Below are 22,470 nucleotides of genomic sequence, written 5' to 3' on the forward strand. Positions count from 1 at the left end.
CGCAGATCTTGGATGGCCTTCTGGATCTCCGTCACCGTGACGTCGCACTCGAGGGAGTCCCTATCATGTGTAGACAGACACGCAACCTTAATGGTCGACAAAAGTTCAGAGGTCGTGGCAGACTGTGAGTTCTCGGCCAGTGTGTACACCGAGGAGAAATATGCATCAAAAGCGTTAGTGATGTCTTGGGGGTCGGCAAGGAGATCGCCATCTGTCCCTTGAATCGAATGTATCCACTGGGATGCACGTTCTGTCCTTTCCAACCAGGCCAACATCCTGCCCGTACGATGGCCATGTTCGTAAATTTATGTCGAATAGCAGTACATCGGGCCGTGGCAGCTTCATTTAGAAGCTGAGGGTAATCTAGTCGCACCATATCAAGTGAGTGTTGAGCCTCTGCGTCGGGCGTCGACGCCAGGGCCTTTTCTCATGTGAGGATATCCTCCTCTAGTTCAAACACACGTTTGCTAAGTTCCCTCTTTTGCCCTACCATGAGTGACAGAGCCCTGCCCTTAATGACCGCACCATATGCCCCCAGATCAAAGACGGCGACAATTACGACCCTATATTTTCGTTAAAGTAGTAGTCGGAGTCCTTAAGTAAAGCCTCCTTGATGTGAGACACCTTAAGTGCCCATAGGTTTATTGTGAGGGTGGAACAACTCCTAGGTTGCCCCATGGTTAGTGTCGTCAAAATTGGGGAGTGATCTGAAATTCCACGGGCTAAACATTCAGAGGCTATGAAGAACTGGACATCCTGAGCAAGCGTGAATATATGGTCGATGCAGGATTGGCTGTTATGGGCACCAGAATATTAAGATGAATTGTGTAGTTGTAGGGTTGAGCCAGCGCCACACATCTACCTGACCCATTGCAGACACAAACCCGGACAGTTGGGATCCCCATTAGGGGTCACCCCTGGGAGGGAGGCGATCCCGAGAACCATCCATTGCGAGATTAAAGTTGCCGCCCAACACCAGCACTCCTGTTGGGAGTTCGAGCAGGAGCACCCCTATATCACGCAGTACCGGTTGCTGAAGACCTGGTTAGTCATATACGGACACGAGGTTGATTACCTGCCCCAACTAATACCAGAGAGCACCTGATATCTGCCCTGGGCATCTTCCCAAGTCTTATTCACCATATATGGACATTCCCTGCGCAGAAGCACCCTTGCCCCTCTTGAACCTGAGGTGAACCCTGAGTGTCCTACCAAGCGGTAACCCCATCTGTTCAGTACACCGCAGGAATTGCCAATCAGATGTGTCTCCTGAAGCAGTACTATGTCCGGTGACTGACGTTTAATGTACTGAAGAACTACCCCCATCTTGATCCTGTCCCTCTAGCCGTTAACTTTCTACGGTAATCATTTTAGCACTAGAGTCATCCGCATAAGTGTATTGGATCTGGGTTAATGCTGTGTCGAAGCGCTGGAGATGGACGCATTAAGCAACTACTGTAGCCCCATGGGGAGGAAGTACTGAGATGTGCAGGAGCACGAGGACCCCCTGCAGGGAGCCACCCGCCATAGAGCGGATGTAAACCTAGGAGCGGAGATAGAAGCCCCCAACCATGAGGGCTGAGACCAGCCACCCGAATGGTGAGCAGTGGTGACATAGCAATGTGGTATTGTCCCAGTGGACCCCATCATTTGAGACACAGTAGAAAGGCAGATGTCGTAGTACTGTGATGAGAACACAATGTGGTAATAACAAGCGCAAGTAGACCATACACAGGGGCCCACCAACCAGGGAATCGGTGTAACACGAAGGAAGAAAGTCAGTGCCCCCGTCGATGAGTGCGGAAAACAGTGACATATGTGGTGAGCAGCTGTGAAGCTGTGGCATGTTAAGTATTCCATGGACTCAGTTACACAAGGAGCAGCAAAAGACAAATATGCACAGATACCAAAAACCAAACTAGTAAAACACTCCCCAGTCCCCCCGCCCCAATACCCACCCCCCACCCTGCCTCCCTGCATGACAGGTACACAACCTCCCACCTCCCCCAACTTGCAGAGCACCTGTTGCCCACCCGTAAAAGTTTGGGGAACGTGAAACAACCCCACTCCGTTGAGCAACTGTGAGTGACTACTACTTTCGCCCCAGCCAAACAACAGCATAATAAATGCTGCACACAGTCACAATAAGCCTATGGATATAACTGGAAGACTCAATCGATCCCCCAAGGCAAGGCAGCTAATAATAGAGGATCAGAGTAAATGCCACCATATAACAAAGCAAACACTTCAAAGGAGATTGCATATAGGGACCAACAGTGTCAATGAGGGAGACTCTCAGAGGGTCCTCGACTACCATTGTTGGGCGTTGATACTTGCAGTTCCATGCTGTTCACCCTTCTGGACTCCGGGTCGTCGAGTCGTCCCTGCATGGTGATCCATGCCAAGGTCCGCTCCAACCAGGGCCCCCAGAGCCGCCCGTGGACCTTTGGGAGCGCTTGCCAACTGTTCTCCTACCCTCTAGCCAGTCCCAAGCGTCCTACGGCCTAGTGAAGAACCATAGTTTACCCACCGACTCAATCCGTAACTTGGCCGGGAACATCATGGCATACTTGATGTCTTGGTCCCTCATAGCGCGCTTCATATCCAGGAAGCTGCGCCATTGCTTCTGGACACGCAGAGTGAAATCAGGAAAGAAGGTGACCCTGCTATTGTCAATGACTATTGTTGGGCCTGCTCTTGCCGTCTGTAAAGTGGCATCCCTGTCGCAGAAGTTAAAGACTCTTGCAAGTAGAGGCCTGGGAGGCGCCCCGGGTATAGGTTTACCACCGGGGACACGATGTGCATGCTCAACGGAGAAGCACTTGGAGAGGCCACGTGGCTGAAGCTGTTTAAGAACCAATTCCTCAACGAATAGATCAGCCGCTTGCCCCTCCGCTCGCTCCTGAACACCCAGGATGCGAACGTTATTTCTTCACATGCAGCCTTCATTGTCATCCAGCTGCAAGGTTAGGGCTTCCTGTGCGTTTTGAAGTTCCGATACTTGGTGCTTGAGAAGGTCTGAGTCAGATTTCAGTTCCTTAATGGTATATTCGACAGCGCCATCTCGGTCAGACATTTTCCTCATGTCCGCTCTGATAAGGGCCACCTCCGTGGCCACTGTAGTGATGCTGAATTAGAGGGAGGTACAAACATTAGTGATGGCAGACACGATGTCATGCAGCGTTGGCTCCGTCTACTCTCTTTGGGGTTTTGGGGTGAATTGGTCTCCCTCCTGGTTCCTCTGCCAAGAAAATGTATCTAGTTTGGCCTGGACGGCGCTGCGACCCCCGCGACTTGATGCCATGGTGGTGGGAAGAGGACCAAGTCAGTAAGGCGGCAAAAGGGGGGGAGAACAGTCCCAACTGGCTAATCGCCACACCGGGCTGCCGGGTTCTGCCAGCTAGGTGCTCCCCCCCACTGGAGAGAGTCCAGTCGTAGGCCCATCCACCGCCGATCACTGCACTGAACACCAAGGAGGGTGGGTGGAGACAACCCACTATGAGTGGTAATGCTCTGACTGGGTGCCTATGGAGCACTCTGTGAGCAACCCCCCTCCTAGAGTCCAAGAAGATACGGACATGAGCGCCTGGGGATCAATATTATGAGGCCAGTTCCGGTCCCAACCTCAGGTACAGACCAGGGAGCGTGATTGTTCTGGGCTTCAGGCAAGAAACTGCTGTTGGGAACTCACCGCCCGTCCTACGGTGACTCCATGCCCCGGAGAGACACTGCAATGTGGGGACAGCAGATACAACAGACCCCAGGCCCCCACTCCCCGTCGGCCTGGCCTGCTGGAGAAGCTGCGATTTATGGCCCAATAACAGAATGTTTGCCTGCCGTGGGGGCCACAATGTGTGGTCCGCTGGCGATCGGGAGCCCAGGCGGCGGCCGACCCAGCGCGGTCGAGTGGCAGAGGGAAACCTGACAATCAGGCCGCAATTTCAGGGCCTCCACACCACGCTGCGACCCCGGCATCTGGTGCTCCGAGCACCCAGGTTGGAGAAGGGCGGCGCCGTGCAGCAGGAGCCCCTGTGTCGGATCAGCACCTGTCCCACCCAACTGGAGCCTCGGACAGCGGCGAAACTGGATACGGACCTCGGGACCAAGGACAAAGGGCTGTTAGCTCCAAGGCAAGTGATGGTGGCCGGGGTTACACTGGAATATGCAGATTTTATGTGAGTGGCGCAGCGGAGCTCGGCTACTGTGTGGATATCTCCCTCTGCAGTGGGCCACGCCCCCCTCGCTTTCACCTGACCTTGATCCCCTCTAGCCAGAGTAAATATCTACAGTAGGCCACTACATAAATGAACTCCCAAGAAGGGATTGACTCTGAACTCTTCCATACAAAGTTTAACATAAATAGCAGAGATTTGCGATCTTGGCCTGTGAAAATACTGGAATAGATAATGCGCTGAAATCTCGGAAAACAAAGCAGATTGTGAGACAAGACAGATCGGCACTCAGACAGTTTAAATCAATAAAATATGGACAGCTACCTGTAAAATGCTGGGACTAGGAACCACACTGGCAGATAGGACAGAAGCTAAGAGACAGTGGGTCAGAAAGTACATCAGGCTTAGTACCAAGAAGCTACTAGTCCTCAACCATCAACACACAAACCAAATAACACAAAAAGGCCATTTTGGCCTAAACCTTAATGGGAAAAGACACACACTGAAGGCACACTTTGGTACAAAGGGTGAAAAGGGGTTCATGAGGGTAGGCAGCAGCACACTTTGGCACCAGGAGTATATAGATATTGGTTGGAGGGACATCATTCATGTTTAAGATGGAACAACGCACAACGAAAGCCATTCCAGCTTAAGGAACCATGATAGGTGAGTAAAGTGGAGATTGACAAGAATCACACACATCAAAGTAGCAAATTTGTATATTTCACCTGAGGCATTCAGCCAAGGAGTATACTGCTAATGAGGAGCACAGATTTGGATACCACTCATTTCATGGTCTGGGCGACCCTCTCATTGTTACAGTATGACACAAACACTGATATGCAGACTGTAAACCAGAAGAGGAGATGGTATGATAGAATATCGCTGCTAAAAATATTGTGGGGACAGAATATTGTGTCAAACAAAAATCGAGGACCAAAATATCGAGGAGGTAAGTGCAAATAGGTAAATCTAGATTTACTGTTCTAGATTTACTGTTCTTAACTACACACCTTAAAGATATATAAATCATCACAATGTGATCCAGGAGGTCAACAACAACAGATACTCCACTACCATATACTCACCTGGGCCCATAAACTCCCAAGTAGTTAAAACCACTGGGCGTCAAGTTTATAATTTCCACAGTGTTCAGGATAAGTTACTTAATATTACTAACTATCCTTTCACTGGTCAAAAAGTTATTACTTATAGTTGATGGACCATTAGTAGAACTATTTGATGGTGAAAATGACATAAAACTATCTGTTCTTTTAATCAATGTAAATAACCACAGACTCAGGAAAATTTTAATTCTTTATCTAAATTTCAAGCACATGTGAACCATCTCAAATACACAGTGCAATCACCATACTTCTTAGGAGGAAATTTCAATTGAATCATCAAACATTTACTTTTGGACCAACCCCCTGGCCAAAGGGCTGGTAAGGGTCCCCTGGGATAGATCAGGGGACAAAGACTTCGGGACATGAATCAGAACAGGATAGATGACCTCTCTAGAATACCGACGATTGTGTAGACTCTCTCTTCCTCCACGAGATTCTTCTGTGATCTTCTTATCTAACCCAATTAAATTAGGATAGACGGTTCTGCATTCGATTCTTCATCAGCATCTCACAGCATCTCTCCCAGCATCAGCATTTCAAGCTCTGCATTCGGCAAACCTCCATCTGACTAACTATTTCAATTAAATTCAATTTTATTGATATATGATTTGGATCTCGATTGAGGTCCACATAAAAGCAAGACATGGAAAAACAACAACAGTTACAGATACATAAGATCCTTAAAAATACACTCTATTAACACAGAAACTGAAATATAGGGATCATGTCCATTAATACAGTTCTAAAAAACATTTAAAAAAGTAAAAAATTCTGTAGCAAAACATTTCATTGGGGGGTTATGAATAGCATTGACTAAAGAGTTGGCAGACAAAATGCTTAATTGTAAACAAATTGGTCTCACCCACTTTTGGCGATGAGCCATTAGGGCAGGGCATACGAATAGGACATGGGCAGTATCCTGGATTGAATTATTACACAGGTTACATTTGTCGGAGGAAGCATACCATCTAGCTAGTAATTTATTCAAAGGGAGGAGATCCTGCCTAAAGAGGAACCAAAAGCGGCGTAAGCCATGGGGAAGGTTCCAAGAAGCATAAGGTTGCATATGTTTAAATAAACAGGAATTAACAACATGAGTAGCACCTTTCTTTGAAATAAGGGAATCTCTGTCCCTCCTAAAACTTAAATTCCATGTTGCTAGTTTTAGGGTGGACTTTAGCTGATGTGTTGATAGCATAGCAAAAAAATTGTTGATTCTTCCAATTCAAGTAGTGTAACGGCCCTTCTAAAATTCTTTATAAGTAGGGAGTATTCTTTTAGGGGGCCCAATAATTCTTTTTTGATGAGGTATCTTAAAGTGGCCGGTTTTCCCTTTGCCAAACAAGAGACCCAACGTATTACTCCCGCCAGGCCCTGAACCCAACTATTTCGTATGCCAAATTCAAGTCTAAGAGATGCCACCGTACAAGCATTGTTAACCATGGTTAGATACCGCAAAAGTCTGCCCTCGACAGTATCCAAAAAACCCCATTGTCCCAAATCAATAAGTTCAATGCCCGGGAGCACATGGGAGTCTCTCGAGGCTCGATTATATCCTGGTGCCAGCGGTGCAGATGGTCTCTGTGAGGGAATTTCGACATCTTGCTCGGGGGATCTCGGATCACTCTCCTCTCTGGCTTCCGATTGATGTACAACTGGGAGCTGAGGATCGGGTTGCCCCAATTAACCCCTGGCACCTACATAATCCGAAAACCAGGGCTGAGGTGGTCAAATGTATGGACCATTACTTTGCGGAGAATGTTGGGTCTGTGTCCTCTTCGGTTTCTCTGTGGGAGGCCTATAAGACAGTTGTCCGGGGTCAAGCCCTTTCCCTGATTGCTAGCGCGGGGAAAAGCAAGAATGAGGAAGTGGTGAGATTGGAGGCTGAAATCACGGCTCTGGAGGAAGAGTTGGAATCTGGGGTTACACCCGAGGGTTTGCATGTTTTGGCCCTTAAACAGGCCGATTACAGAGCGCTGGTGACGGATGCGGCGAGGATGATGAGTCGTGAGCAGCAGGGGCGTTTGTATGATGTTGGTGACAAGGCCGGGAAGTTGATTGCGTGGCTGGATAAGAGAGAAAGGTTGAATTGTGTGGTGCCTGTTGTGGTAAGAGAGGACGGTGAACGGGTTGTGGACCCAGATGAGATAGTCGCGGTGTTTGCTCAGCACTTTCAGAAGGTCTACGCGCCGGTCTCGGACAGGCCGGAGGAGGATTCACATTTGCTACTTAGGGATATCGCGCTGCCTAGCCTTTCGGAGTCAGATAGGGAGCTTATGGAGGTGGATTTTTCTACTGATGAAATAGCGCTTGCTATCCGCTCCCTTGGCTCAGGGAAGGCCTCCGGCCCGAATGGTATCCAGATAGAGCTGTACAAATTTTGTCCAGACAAGATGGCGCCACACCTTCGCCAAATGTTTTTGGAATCGCGAGATCTCGGAGCTCTTCCCCGGGATCAGAGATTGGCGTCCATTGTCACCATTCACAAAGATGGGAAGCCTCGTGATCAATGTTCTTCATATAGGCCAATTTTGCTTCTGAACGTCGAGCCCAAAATTTTGGCGAAACTTTTGGCGAATCGTTTGATTACGTGATCGGTGATTTGATACACCCTGATCAGTCCGGGTTCATTCCTCATCGGAATACGGCTCTCAATCTTCGCCGCCTTCACGGTGTACTGGCAAGGGCTGGGTCACTTCGTGAGTCGGCCATCTTGGTCTCATTGGATACCTCGATGGCCTTCGACACAATAGAATGGCCGTATTTGTGGGCGGGCCTCGCAAAATTCAGTTTTGGTCCTAATTTTAAAGGCTGGGTCAAACTTCTTTATGAACAACCACTGGCCCAAGTGGTGGTCAATGGTAGGGCCTCGGAGCCTTTCGTCCTAGGAAGAGGCACGCGACAGGGCTGCCCGTTATCGCAGCGCCTCTTCGCGCTTGCTCTTGAGCCCCTTGCCACGTGGCTTAGGTGGGAACCGTCGCTTAAAGGCATTAGTTGGTCCTCTGACTTTGAGGACCGTATATCGTTGTACGCCGATGATATTCTGTTATACCTTACTTCCCCTCGCAAGTCACTAGGAGTGTTGTTTGACGTGTTACGCTCCTTTGGGAGGAACTCGGGTTTGGCCATCAATTGGGCTAAGTCCTGCATTTACCCGCTCACTGAAGAACTGCCCCTGTTGCCCCGTGTATGTCCAATACCGGTATCGCGCGACGGCTTTAAATACTTGGGGATTTATATTTCCTTGGACTCAGCCGTACGGTATGAGAGGAATCTGCTTCCGCCACTCCGCCGGCTTCGGTCGGACGTCACAGCGTGGTGCGGTTTGCCGCTGTCCCCGGTTGGGAGAGCGGCCCTGTTTAAGATGATGTCCCTCCCTCGATTTCTGTACGCCCTCCAAAACATGCTTGACTTAGTGCCTGCTAGTTATTTCTGGGAGATCGAGGGCCTCCAGAGGAAGCTGGTATGGGGCGGGCGACCTCGCATTGCGCTGGTGAAATTGACTTTGCCCTGGTACGATGGTGGCATAGCGCTGCCCGATATAAAACGGTACTACTGGGCATTGCAACTGAGTGCGGTCAACCACGCAATGTATGGTCCGGTTCCGAATCCGGCATTCGAGATGGATAAATGGCAGCTGCCGGGAGGAGACTACAATAGGGCGCTCTACTCTAGATCGGCGGGGAAAAATCTCACCGGTCCCACTGGGGTTGCGGTACGAGTGTGGGGCGCTGCGACTGCTGCCACGGGATGGACAGACAGGCTGACCAGAGCCACTCCGCTTTATGCGGCGGAGAGACTGGGCTGTCTTTGGACGACAAAGGGATTTGACAAATGGGATCTTATTGGCATTAGTAGGGTAGGAGACCTCTGGGTCAAGGATAGGATCAAAACCTTCGTGGAACTTCAACAAGAGTATAAACTGGGCGATAGAGAGCACTTCCGGTATATGCAGGTTCGTCATGCACTTGAATCCGTCTTCCCGGCCGGTACCGCTATCCCAGAGTCCTCTCCCCTGGAAGACAGAGTGCTTGACGGGTATGTCCCTGATAGTACCATCTCCCTTATTTATAAAAATCTCATCACTGACCGCTCGGATCTTCTTGTACAGCTTCGTGGGGCCTGGACTGGTGACGGGCTGGAGCTGGATGACGAAGATTGGCAGGCCGCGATGTCATCCCCTAAGGAAGTCGCGATTCCGGCGCGTCTTCGGCTGGTTCAATTGAAGATTTTACACCGCGTGTATGTCACGGGTCCACGGATGATGCGTATGGGTTACTCTATGGATGGGTTGTGTAGGCGCGGCTGTGGTATGCTTGCTACTATTCTTCATATTTTGTGGGAATGTCCGGACGTAGTGGAGTATTGGAGACGAGTGCATGAGGTTATGGAAGAGGTTACGGGTGTTTCGTTATTGCCTGAGGCCAGAAGGTGTCCGTTGAACGTGTGGGAGCCGAATGATTATAGCGTAGCACAGACTCAATGGGCCACCCTCAGCAACATGATAGCGAAAAGAGACATAGCCCAGCTGTGGGGGTCTCAAAGGGCACCTCTCGTTTCAACCTGGAAGGAAAACATGGATTGGTGCATGTTCCGAGAAAAAACTGTGTACATCGCCCGTGGAAGACCTAAGAAATGGGGGAGGATATGGGGTCAATGGAACTCATATCGTAGAGAGATTTGCATCCCCCCTTTTGTAGAAACCAATGATATTCCTCTGTCCCCATGACCGGGCATTCCATACGTCTATATCCTATTGTACCTTACTTGCTTGTTCGCTCCGACCCCTTCCTTTCCTCCTCGTGTTTCCATATCCTTTTTCACATCAGCCTTTAACTGGGTCGCTCCCCCTGCTATCTGAGACAGCCACATACATTATAAATGTCACCTCGGAATTTTGTTGTTATGTTTGTTTTTAAAAATATAAAATGTGAAACCTTTCATTTATCCTCCTATCATCATAAGAATATCGTATGGGGATATTATATCGCTGCCGAACCCCCGGGTTGTCGGCTGATGAGCTGTGTACTATTTTTGATTTCGATATTTATTGCTACTGGCCGGCCCCTGTGGTTGTAGGTCTGTATTTGTATTACTTTTCAAAATAAAGGTTTTAAAAAAAAATAAAAAATAAGTTCAATGCCGTAAAGCAGAGAGGCTGGAATTTTTGCCCGGAAAGCCTCTAGCAGATGAACAAAATGTCTTTTGCCTGTGGGTTTATAAAGAGCACTTAGTCCTTTACCTTATGTCATGGCCTTCCGAGTATTGTTATCTATGTGGGCCTTATAGCTCAAGTTACCACATACTATTTTCCCTAAGAAAACATAGGATTTTACAATTTCCAGCTTATGACCACCTAGAGACCAGCTAAAATTCCCAAATTTCGTTTTTTTCTTTCCCATCATACACATTACTTTGCTTTTAGAGATATTAATCTTCAGATGATGGGACTCGGCAAATATATGTAATGCCTGCAGACGATTATTTAGTCCTTTTGGAGTAAGGTCTAGTAGTAGTATATCATCTGCGTACATCAAACATGTAATTGGTTTGTCCCCCAGAAGAGGGGCAATTCCTTCGCTTGAAGATAAGGTCTGGGGGAGGTCACAAACATAAATGGAAAACAATATTGGGGCCAATAAACAGCCCTGTTTGAGACCATTGGCTGAGGGGATCGCTTGGGATAAGCCTCGCTCCCCTCCCAGTAATACTCTGCACCAGGTATCAGAGTGGAGGTCCTGAACTAAGTCTAAAAGACGGGCTGGCATACCAAAAGCCAATAGTTTCTTCCACAGCAGGGGGCGATCAACTTTATCAAAAGCTGTGGAGAAATCTATAAAGGCTGCATAGCCTCTGACCCTGATATATTTATCGGATATTACTTGCAGAGCTGTTAAGTTATCCATCGTGCCATGGTTCTTTCGAAATCCCGTCTGCTCAAAGGGAAGTATATTGGACTGGTCCACCCAATCATTAATTAATTTCAAAAGGCATCTTGCGAAAACTTTGCCAATTGCATTCAGAAGAGCAATTTGACGATAGTTTTGGGGAGACAACCGGTCACACTTTTTAAAGAGGGGAACCAAAATACTCCCCTTCCAAGATAAAATAACCTTTCCGCTCAAAAAGCAAATGTTGAACACCGGGCATAGCAGTTTGCGCCATTTTGCACTACTTTGCTTTAGAACAGAAATTGGAAGTTCGTCCGGTTCCATTGCCCCAGAAGAGCGCATTTCCCTAATAGCTAATTCAATATCCTTTTCCGAGAGTGGGACCAAAGGCTGACTGTCCTCATTAAAACTTATGCGGGGGACCACTGTTCCATTACTTGCATAAAGGGCTGTGACATAGTCCACCCATATTTGCTCTTCAATGGGGATAGGAAGCGGACTTGTTCTGGCCCCACAACCCTCGCCTATGAGGGACCAAAACTGTTTCATTTCTCCATTAAAGGCGGCCTCTCTTAGTTTTATCCAAATAATGCCCTCCCCCTCTTTTCGTAATTTTGTCTGTAACCTTCTCCTCCTTCTTTTTAATAGGGCTATTCTATGTGCTCCTTCAGCCGATTTACTCAAATATTGTTCCCTTACTAACTTATTTATTTCTATATTGAGTAGACGCAAGGGACTGAAGGGTATTGTAGTATATCTTTTCTTATTTGGATTTTTAGCGACTAAGATCACCACCTTCATAAAATCTGAGAAACGCACAATTTCAGAGCCATGCCAATTAGCGAGGTCATTTATTGCTACATCAAGAACACTCTCTAACTCTCGTTGAGCTTTTGTATTCCAGTAGCATCTCCCAGATTTAACTCCAAATCTTACCAGATCGCTGTTAAGTGACCACTGGTCAGATTTGGGGGGATTTATATTCACAGAGGTAGCAAGTATTTTATGGTCGCTAAAGAGAGTTTCAATAACCCTGAGATCCTTCAATAGGGCAAAGGTAGAATTCTCCACTATTACATAATCTAGAATAGATTCTCCCTGATGAGATTTATGGGTGAAATTTGCAGGGGAATCGGAAGGGAGCCTTCCATTTGCAATGATCCCATCCATATCAGACAGTTCTTTAAGAAGTATCTTCCCTCGCTTATTTGTTTTAATGTTCTCAGGGAAGAGAGCTTGGGGGATCTGTTGTGATTCTTCTTTGTATTTGTCACGAAACAGGCTCATACTCAAATTAGAGATTTTACAATTCAAGTCCCCTACTAGAATTATGTTAGGAGAAGGAGTTTTCTCCCTAATACTCTGTATATAGACTTCGGGGGGAATATAGGCGTTAATCAGAACTAAAGGTTTAGAAGCTTCAACATTGTTGAAACTAAACAACGTTACAGCCTGAAAAAGATTACAAGGATCCATATAGTGAGAGAAATTCCATTTTATCTGGTTGGACAATCGACAGGCAATACCCCCGCTAGCGTGGCCTCTCCTGGAGGAGGAAGCACAACCCTCCAATACAAAGTAGTCCCTTCCTACCTGAATTTTCTCCGAACACCACGTCTCTTGGAGACAGATCACACTGGCTTCTAAGGACAGGAGGAATTGAATTTTTTCTGGACTATTCTTCAACCCAGCGGCATTCCAAGATAATATCAATATGTTGCCGCTAAAGATGAGAATGAGACACGTACTTATTAGTCAATTTCCTCAAGAGAACACCAGGTAACCAGTTCCATCGGAGACTTTCATCCACAACATTATCCTGGGGAGGGGGCATAGGAGGGTTAGTGTATGACACAAAGCGGAGATCTTTTGATAGGCAGATTTTTAAATCATCAAAACCACCAGACGGGGGGGGGCGTGGCTAGCAGCCAACGATGGCGGCCGCAACTTAGGGAGGCTCCCGTGGAAAGGCGGCTTCCTCCATTAATCCGCTATCTCCATCCGTCAATTACCAGTGTCCGAAGGGGCGGACCGTGCCTGGAGTCCTTGTAGCGCCCAGCGGAGCATCTTAGAAGCGGAGGCAGCAAGCAATCAGCTCGGACCCGGCCCACGAGACGAGGGAGAGGAGGGGCCTACTGTCCTCCAGAAAGTAGCGGTCTGGCCGGCGGAGCGGACCAGACCGGAAGTGGTACCTTGGTGGGCATGACCGACCGGAAGTGCCGGCCTCACGGAAGACCTGCCTGTCCGCTAACGGATCACCACCCTGAGCCCTAGAAGACGAGGCGGAGACCTGCGGATCACAGCGGAGGTCGGCGCGTCAACAAAATCAGCCCGGTAGAGGAAGAACAGTCGATCGCTCCCAGGGGGACGGCTCCGCCGTCCTGAGAGCCGGACCCGTCCCGACCGTTGAGTCCCTGGACGTAAAGTGCCGGAATAGCTCCAGTCTACATACTGCAGGCGGAGAGGCGCACCGGAGAACATGCAGAGATCAGTGGTAGCTGCAGCGGGAGTCACAGAGGCATCCGGGCGAGCCGCGGCCGACCTTGGGGCCGACAGTGAGTTGTAGACTACCCCCCTCCCCCCGCCCCTCTACGGAAGGGACTCGGAGAGCAACAAACAAGGAATCGGTGCGGAGCAATGACAGGGAGGGGAAACGCTGAGCACGAGAGCCATTGACACCGGGGCAGAATAGGTTGGAACGCACCCTGCATGGTCAGATCGCGTTGCACTGCAGCCTGCCGCCTCAGCAGTAACGTCAGTCAGCGCAGAGATCAGCTAATGTGGAGCACATTTACACTCGAGTGTGAGAAGGGGGACCACCCAGACTGCCTTCAGCGAGAGTAGCCTACTACACAGGCTTCTGTTGGCACCTGTGACAGAATCGCACAATCTTAAACCCATTGGAGGACACTGGCTCCGACTGCTGTGGCAAACTTGTCGCAGCCACCCCGTGGTCAGCTGCAGGCAGACGCATGCTTGGCCCCCTATTGGCCTTAACTCACAACATCTGCGAGGGGCAACAACGCTGGTAAAGAAAAGAACCATGTCTAACAGAGGCCTCAAACACACCACCACACAGGCAAAATTAGACAAATTTGCTTATGAAAGGCAGACCCCACCTCAAGAACAGCGCAAGCCCGCCGGGAAGACGATGGAGGCGGAGGGCGCAAAGAAGGCCACGCTAGAAGACGTATTAGCAGCATTGGCCCAGGTGCAGGCGACGGTGGGCGCCACGGCCACAGAAGTGACTTTGATACGGGCGGACCTTCAGAAGATTAACGAGCGGGTCAAGCATGTTGAGGTGGTCACCAAATCCTTGGTAGAGGATGTATCCAAACTACAAACGGCAGCGGAAAGACTGCAAACAGATAACAAACTCCTCAGGGACAAACTGGACGACCAAGAAGGGCGCTCACGACGTAACAACGTCCAAATTTTAGGCGTGCCGGAATCGGAGGACACGGGTGCAATAGACCTCTATGTGGAGGAACTGATCAAAACCAGGCTCCAGCCGAAGGGACTCTCGAATTTCTTCTCGGTGGAACGGGCACATAGGGTGCCGGGAGGGAAACCTAAGCCAGGAGGTCCGCCACGACCAATACTTGCAAGATTATTTAACTTCAGAGACCGCAACGCTATCTTACAAGCGGTTTCAGAATTCACGGATTGCCTTCTTCCCGGATTACACGGCCGAGGTGTCTAGAAAACGACGGACATTTCTGGAGGTGAAAAAGACACTGAGGGAAAAGGAGTTGCCCTATTCGATGCTCTTCCTGGCCCGGCTGCGAGTAGTAGCAGACAAAAAAGTATGGTTTTTTGACTCCCCGGAAGCGGCCCGAGACTGGCTTGAAGGATGGCGCACGGCGGACCACTCAAGAAAAACACATCGATCCAACCACGGTCACAGAGAAGATAGCAGGGCAGGATCCCAAACATCAGGTCGAGGGGGAGCGACGGGCTCCCCTCCCCTCGGTTCTGCCGGGGCCGGTGGAGAAGAATGACCCGACCTCCAGGATTCTAAATGACTGTTCTCGCTGAACATTGGAAAACTGTGTGATAGCTGCAACGGACACTGGCGTGCAAAGCCCCGGAAACACGCAGGGAAGCCGCCTGCACGGGAAGACGCTCTCCCCCCTACAGGCAAGTACTTTGGTTGTGGGATGGGTTAAGCACTCTGCTAAGTTGGGGGGGCGGGCAGTTGAAAGTCCGTTAGGCAGGGTTGCAGGGAGGGGGGGACAAGGGCGGGATTGTTGTACCACAGTTAGGAATACACATGTGCGGTCCAAGAAGAATGTTATGTTCTCATGGGAATTTCGAAATGATTGGTGGGGAAGACGATGGTTTCTTTCCTTGATTAGACCCCTCGGCTTTTCACTGAATAGGTGCGTACCACATGCCCAGGACTCACTTCCTCTCTATCACACTATGGGCCCCATAACTCTAAATGGCTGAGAATCCGACCCCTGGGGCAAGGGGAGTAGACTCGGAGACACAGGGTTCATCCCTACGGTTGCTGACTTGGAACGTGAAGGGTCTCGGGAATAAGGTGAAACGAGGCCTGGTACTGACCGCCCTCAAGAGACAGAAACCCACCATTGCTCTATTGCAAGAAACACACCTGACGGGGGGGCTACCAAAGCCATGGATAGAAGAGGTTTCAAGATGATAGTCCATTCGGACTTCTCGTCGGGATCTAGGGGGACCGGTATTCTGATCCAGAGGGCTTCACGGTTTATCCCTCTACAGACCAAGAGAGATGATCAGGGCTGCTTCGCTGCTTTACAGGGGCAATGGGCAGGTAGGCTCCTTAACATAGTATCAGTATATATCCCACCGGCACTACACTCGGTGCAACTCCCGAAGCTGGGCGAATTTCTGCTGTCTCTTCCAGAGGGTGAGAGACTGGGGGTCTCTGTGTACAACTACGCAGATGACCTCCAGCTTGTCTTCGATCTTTCCTCTTCTTCTCATTCTCTATCTTTTTTTCGCTCTACTCTGGTTTTTATCTAGGGGTGGATGAGCGCCAATCACCTCAAGCTCAATCCAGACAAGACTGAGCTTGTCTTGACCGGCAGCTCGTCCAGCCCTTGGTCCTCTGCTTTTTGGCCCCCTATCTTTGGTCCTCCTCCCACCCCTGTCCCCTCTGTCAAAACGCTGGGCATTAAGGTCAGCCATGACCTGTCAATGCATGGCCAGGTCAGTTCTGTTGTGTCCTCTTGTTTTCTTTCCCTCCGTCTTATTCGAAAAATTTCCCGTTTCTTTTCCCTTGATTCTCTTAAAATTATTATTTCGGCCCTCATCACTTCCCGCCTTGATTATGGAAACAGCTTGTTCGTGGGCATCCCTGCCTACGAAACCCGTCGCCTTCAAGCAATCCAAAATCAGGCTGCCCGACTCATCTTTCACCTTCCCAAAACTCACCATATCACCCCTGTTCTCAAATCCCTTCACTGGCTTCCCGTTTTGCAACGTTCCTTGTTTAAACTAGGCTGCCTAGTCTTCCGGGCTGTTGATCGCTCTGCCCCGGCGTTCATCACTTCCCTGATCTCCTCTCACACCCCTGTCCGTACCCTCCGCTCATCTTCTTCGGCCCTCCTCACTGTTCCCCGTTTCCGCAAATCCCGCACTGGTGGAACCAGATTCTCTGTTCTTGCCCCCCGCTTCTGGAATTCCCTCCCTCTCTCCATGCGTTCTATCCCCATCTTTTCACACTTCCGTAAAGCGCTCAAAACATTCTTGTTTGCCCAGGCCTACCCCGCTTAACTTCCTCGGCCCTGTTTGTTCTGTTCAGTAGAGCTCAGCGCCAGGAAGCCGTTTGGCCACCGTGCGCTCTATAAATACTTTATTCATTCATTCATTCATATTCTTGGGGGGGACTTCAATGCTATTTTAGACACACAACTTGATAGATTTCCGACACCGGCCCCCACAACAGGAATCCCCAGCCTCCAGCGTTTCTTGACAGCCATGGGACTTACTTATGTGTGGAGACTCCTCCACCCCAATTTGAGACAATACACATTTCATTCCGCAGTACACGGCAGTATGACGAGAATCGACCACTTCCTGGCACTGGGAGAAGCACTCCAACTTATGGACACAGTAGAAATACACCCCCGGGGAATCTCAGACCACTCCCCGATCACTCTCACACTCACCACCCAAGAGAAGTCCCGCAAACGCATATACCCCATACACGCCACCTATCTAAAGATTCCCCAAGTTCGCAAGGCCCTCAAAAGAGCAACGACACACTACTTCAACGAGAATGTTAATTCGGTCCGCTCCCCCGAGGTACTATGGGAAGCCTATAAGGCGGTCCTGAGGGGGCAAGCCATAAGCTCAATTACGAGACACAAAAAGGAACAAACTCAGGAATTAGCTACACTGGAATTGACGTTGAGAAACTTGACGGTAGCACACAAACAACACCCAACTCCGGCCACCTTACACGCACTTGACATTCAGCAGAGGCTGCACAGCGACCATTTGCGCTTGCACGTGAGGGGGCAAATAGCCGACACTCAGAACCAGATTTATGAGCTGGGTGACAAGGCAGGGAGAATGCTTGCTTGGCTGGACAAACGGGAAGGAAGTTCCAGGGGAATCCAAAGATTAAGGGACAGTCAAGGGGGGGTACACACGCACGCGGCGCACATAGCGGACCAGCTCGCCACCCTTTTTGAAGGGGTCTACACCCCTGCAAATTTGATTACCCCTGAGATGGCCAGAGAAGCGTTGGCACCGATAGAGGTCTGAACGTTATCCCCAGACATGTCCAATGAGTTAGAGGCAGACGTTACGGCTGACGAAATCCAACTGGCAATCGCAGCCTTAAACCCGGGTAAGGCGCTAGGACCCAACGGCATACCTATAGAATGGTACCAGGCAACACCTGAAACCCTCAGTACACATCTACTAGGGATGTTTAAAGACTGTCTAGAAAAAGGTATACTTCCGGCGGACCAGAGAATGGCAACGATAGTGGCCATCCCCAAGCCAGGAAAGCCGCCAGAGGAATGCTCCTCCTACCGCCCCATCTCGCTGCTAAATGCAAAGGCCAAAATCCTCGCCAAACTCCTGGCAACCAGGCTCTTGCCGCATCTGCCGTCCCTTATACATCCGGACCAGTCTGGATTTATGCCTCACAGAAATACGGCATTGAACCTGCGTAGACTGCACGGAGTGCTGGCCAAGGCGGACTTGATCACAACCCAAGCAGTGATACTGGCGCTTGATGCCAGGATGGCATTTGACCTTGTAGAATGGAACTACTTGTTTGAGGCGCTATCGCGTTTGGGATTTGGACCTCGCTTCATCGCATGGATTAAATTATTATACGCTGATCCGGTAGCCCAGGTGGTGGCGAACTGGCATATCTCGCGAACATTCTCATTAGGGAGGGGCACAAGACAAGGATGCCCCCTCTCGCCGTTGCTGTTTGCGATCTCATTAGAACCCCTTGCCACTCTTGTTAGAACCTCACCTCTGCTGAAGGGCATAAGTTGGAAGGAGGGGTGGGAGGACCGGCTGTCGCTCTATGCAGACGATATGCTGGTGTACCTCACGGAGCCAGAAAGTGGGGTACCGGCCCTATTACATCTCTGCAATACTCATGGGAAGATATCCGGATATACGATAAATTGGAGCAAGTCGGAAATGTATGTGCTGAAGGGACAGGTCCCGGCTCTCGCTGGAGACTGCCCTCTGAGGGTAGCGGGTTCCTCCTTTAAATATTTAGGCATCCAGATAACTAGAGACCCCACAGAATTTATGGACAAGAATCTGAACCCCCACCTGGAATGACTCAAACAGGACGTCAAGTTCTGGTCGGGACTGCCACTAACGCTTTTGACGAGGGCCGCATTATATAAAATGATGGCGTTACCCCTATTTTTGTACGTTCTTGAAAACACACCTTACCCAGTGCCCCCAAGATTCTTTCAAAAAGTTGCAGCACTGATCTCCAATCTCCTATGGGGTAATTTACCAGCACGCATCGCACAACCCAAACTACATAGGGGATGGTACGACGGAGGTATTGCATTGCCTAATCTGAAACTGTATTACTGGGCCGCACACCTTAAACCCATCAACCAGTGGCTCCATACTCCACAGACCGAGCCAGCCTTTCAGGCGGATATGGCACAACTGGGTACTAATAGTATGTTGGCCCCGCTATATGACCAACGTAGACTATATAAACTGGCGGGCCCCACCAGACTGACAGTGATGCTATGGCATGCAGCGACGAAGGCTCTGGGCTGGAAGGGAAGGATAACAAAGCTCACCCCGCTGTGGGATACTCGAGCCTTAGGGAACATGAGGAATAGCCAGGGATTTTCCCATTGGGACACTATAGGGATATCCACGGTGGGAGATCTTTGGGAGAGAGGAGAAGTGATACCTTTCAATAGACTGAGAGAACTGTACGGCCTGAGCGAAAGAGAGCTCTACAGATACATTCAGATACAACATGCATTACTCGCTGTTCTGCCCCCAAACACAGATCTACCGGAATCTTCCCCCCTGGAAGATCGCCTACTCACTGATTACATGACAGAACGAGCAACATCCCTCACATACCGTAAACTACTCAACAACTCGCCAGACCCAATGACAGCTTTAAAGGAGAAATGGGAGGGGGACACCTGTGAACTGGACGAACACGAGTGGAATGAGGCGACCGCGTCACCTAAGGAGGTGGGCATCTCCGCACGGATGCGACTTGTGCAACTGAAAATACTGCACAGGGTGTACTACACAAGGACTATGCTACATCGCATCCATAGGTCGCATCACCCTTATTGTCTTCGTGGGTGTGGGGAGGAGGGCACCTTTTTTCACACCATATGGGACTGCCCCCAGATTCAGGAATACTGGAAGCAAATACTGCGAACAATCTCACAGACACTGGAGATATCATTACTACCTGAGCCTAAGCGATGCCTACTGAATATATGGGAACCTACTGATCTCTCTAGACATGGCCAACTCTGGACTACGGTGGGACTGATGGTAGCCAAGAGGGACATTGTGCAGCGTTGGGGGGTGGCGGAAGTACCAACCAAGACACAATGGTGCTTAAATATGGACAGGGTGATGGTAACAGAGAGGGCATTCTACTCCAACCGGGTTAGCCCGGGGAAGTGGAATAAAATTTGGACTAAGTGGAATATATACAGAGGGGAGATCTGTGATCCCTTACCAGAGGAAGAACAAGATGTGTCGGATGAAGAGGAGGAGGAGGGCTAGGGAGACTAACGGATAGAACTGAGGGGCAGAGTATGAGACATGGGAGCAATTACTAAGCGACGTTTTGGCGCAGGGGCGCGGATGGGAGGGTGCAAGGGAACACGGCCAGGCAGACTCTGCTCACGTACCTGGACACTCACCTTAGGCCGGATAGTGGACACGGGGATGGGAAACTGAAGGGTTAGATTTCACGAAAATGCAGTACTTGATCAATACCAATCAATATACGACCGCAATGTACTTCCTGAAGTTTGGATTGTTTTGTTTTGTTGTTGTTTCCTAAAAAATAGAAAACCAAAAACCAGAACAGTTTGGGACTTTAACGCGTACGATGTACCTCTCCGATGCAGCAGCTTCGAATCTATTACTTGTACTGGCTATGACAGCACAGAAGTTTACATGCTGCAATGTGATTAACAGATTGATATAGCGGCCAGCCCGTTGGGTTGTAGGCATTCCGCTGTGTAACTCTAAAGGTACAATAAAGGTTTTTGAAGAAAAAAAAAAACACCAGACTGTTCTGTATTACCAGAGGCTGCTTGCAAAAGTGAAAAAGGAGAGCCTAGGAATGTTGAGGTCTTAAAAGGTCTACCAGAGAGGATATTCCCCCAAAAGGGCATAACATCGATCCCTCTACTCTGGAAGTCTTCCGACCGTTGCAGGACTAGGTTTGCTACTAATTTGGAGTAAAACTTTACCCTCGTTTGAGTTCCAGCCTCTGTCTTCAGAATCAATACTTTGTCTATATCTTCAGATTGTATTAATTTCAAATTTGCGGATTCCTGAAAATATTTAAGGAGTAATGATCTATTTAAGATACAGTCAGCGTCAAATAGGGGGAAGAAATCGAGAGTAATGGTGTCAATACTTTCCTCTTTCGGCATTTCAGGAGGTTTCTTACAGACCACTACTCCTTCCCTCTTGTCAGAATAGGGTCTGGCCAGAGGATTGAGAACTGTTAAAGCAGGGCCAGTAAATTTAATCTCATTCCCCTGTGGTACTGAGCTAGAAGAACCCCCTTTTTCAGTATTGTGCTCGCCAAATGAGCAAGGAGGATTAGTTAGGGATGTGACGGAAATTGATGGTAAGGGGACCGGCCTTTGTACTAAGGAGATTGAAGTGTCTACAGCTCCTTTTACATCCCCACTTTCATCTTTTAATACCAACAGGGAAACCTGATATGGCTCTTTTTTAGTGGACTTATCCAAATGTTCTCCAAAAAGGATTTTTCTCCGCCTATTTTTTTCAATTCTTCTAATTAATTTCCTCTTTTTCCTCCCATTCTTTTTAACTTTCCCTGATTTACCTTTTTGTCTTCTGGTTCTGAAACCTCCTTATCTCCCTCACCCCGCTGCATATTGAAAATCGGGAAGAGTTCCTTGTCTACCTTTGAAACAGTTTCATGTAGGACCTCTATTGCTGGGTCAAGATCAACTATACAGTTGGAGTCGGAGCTCTCGATGGGGGAGCTAGTTTTTCCCTATCATAAAATAGTTGGGAAATATTAGGAGCCCCATTCTCTATCTTAGGATCTTTCTGCAATACAAGATCTTTCTGCACTGCAGGATCTTGCCCATTTGCCTCTGATTTCCTTCTCATGTCGGTTGCTCAATAAGACCTTCAGTATTTGGGTTACTGTTTCCAGTACACAGTCAGAGCCCCCAACAAATTTTTCTAATAATAACAAAATGGAAGAAAGAAAATGTTCAAGAGAGGAGAGGGAGTCAGAGACAGGTTTATCTAACCTAGGCGGGTGGATGGCATCTATGTCTGTTATGTTAAGGTTGGGGCTCATCGAAGTATTTGACTGGGAGATATTTGAGGGGGTACTGCTATAAAGATGGAGGCCAGGGGGAACAGATACTGCTGGTGTTTTTATAGGATCCCGAGCCTTACCAGTATCGTCCTCGATATATCTCCTGCAAAGCTCCATATCTAAATCAGAAGAGATTAAATCATTATTTCGCATTCCTCTAGGAAGAGAAGAGCTAACTGAATGATGTTTAGGTGGAGACTCGCTGGGAT

The sequence above is a fragment of the Lissotriton vulgaris genome, chromosome 3_1, assembly GCF_964263255.1.
Source record: "Lissotriton vulgaris chromosome 3_1, aLisVul1.2, whole genome shotgun sequence".
NCBI lineage: Eukaryota > Metazoa > Chordata > Amphibia > Caudata > Salamandridae > Lissotriton > Lissotriton vulgaris.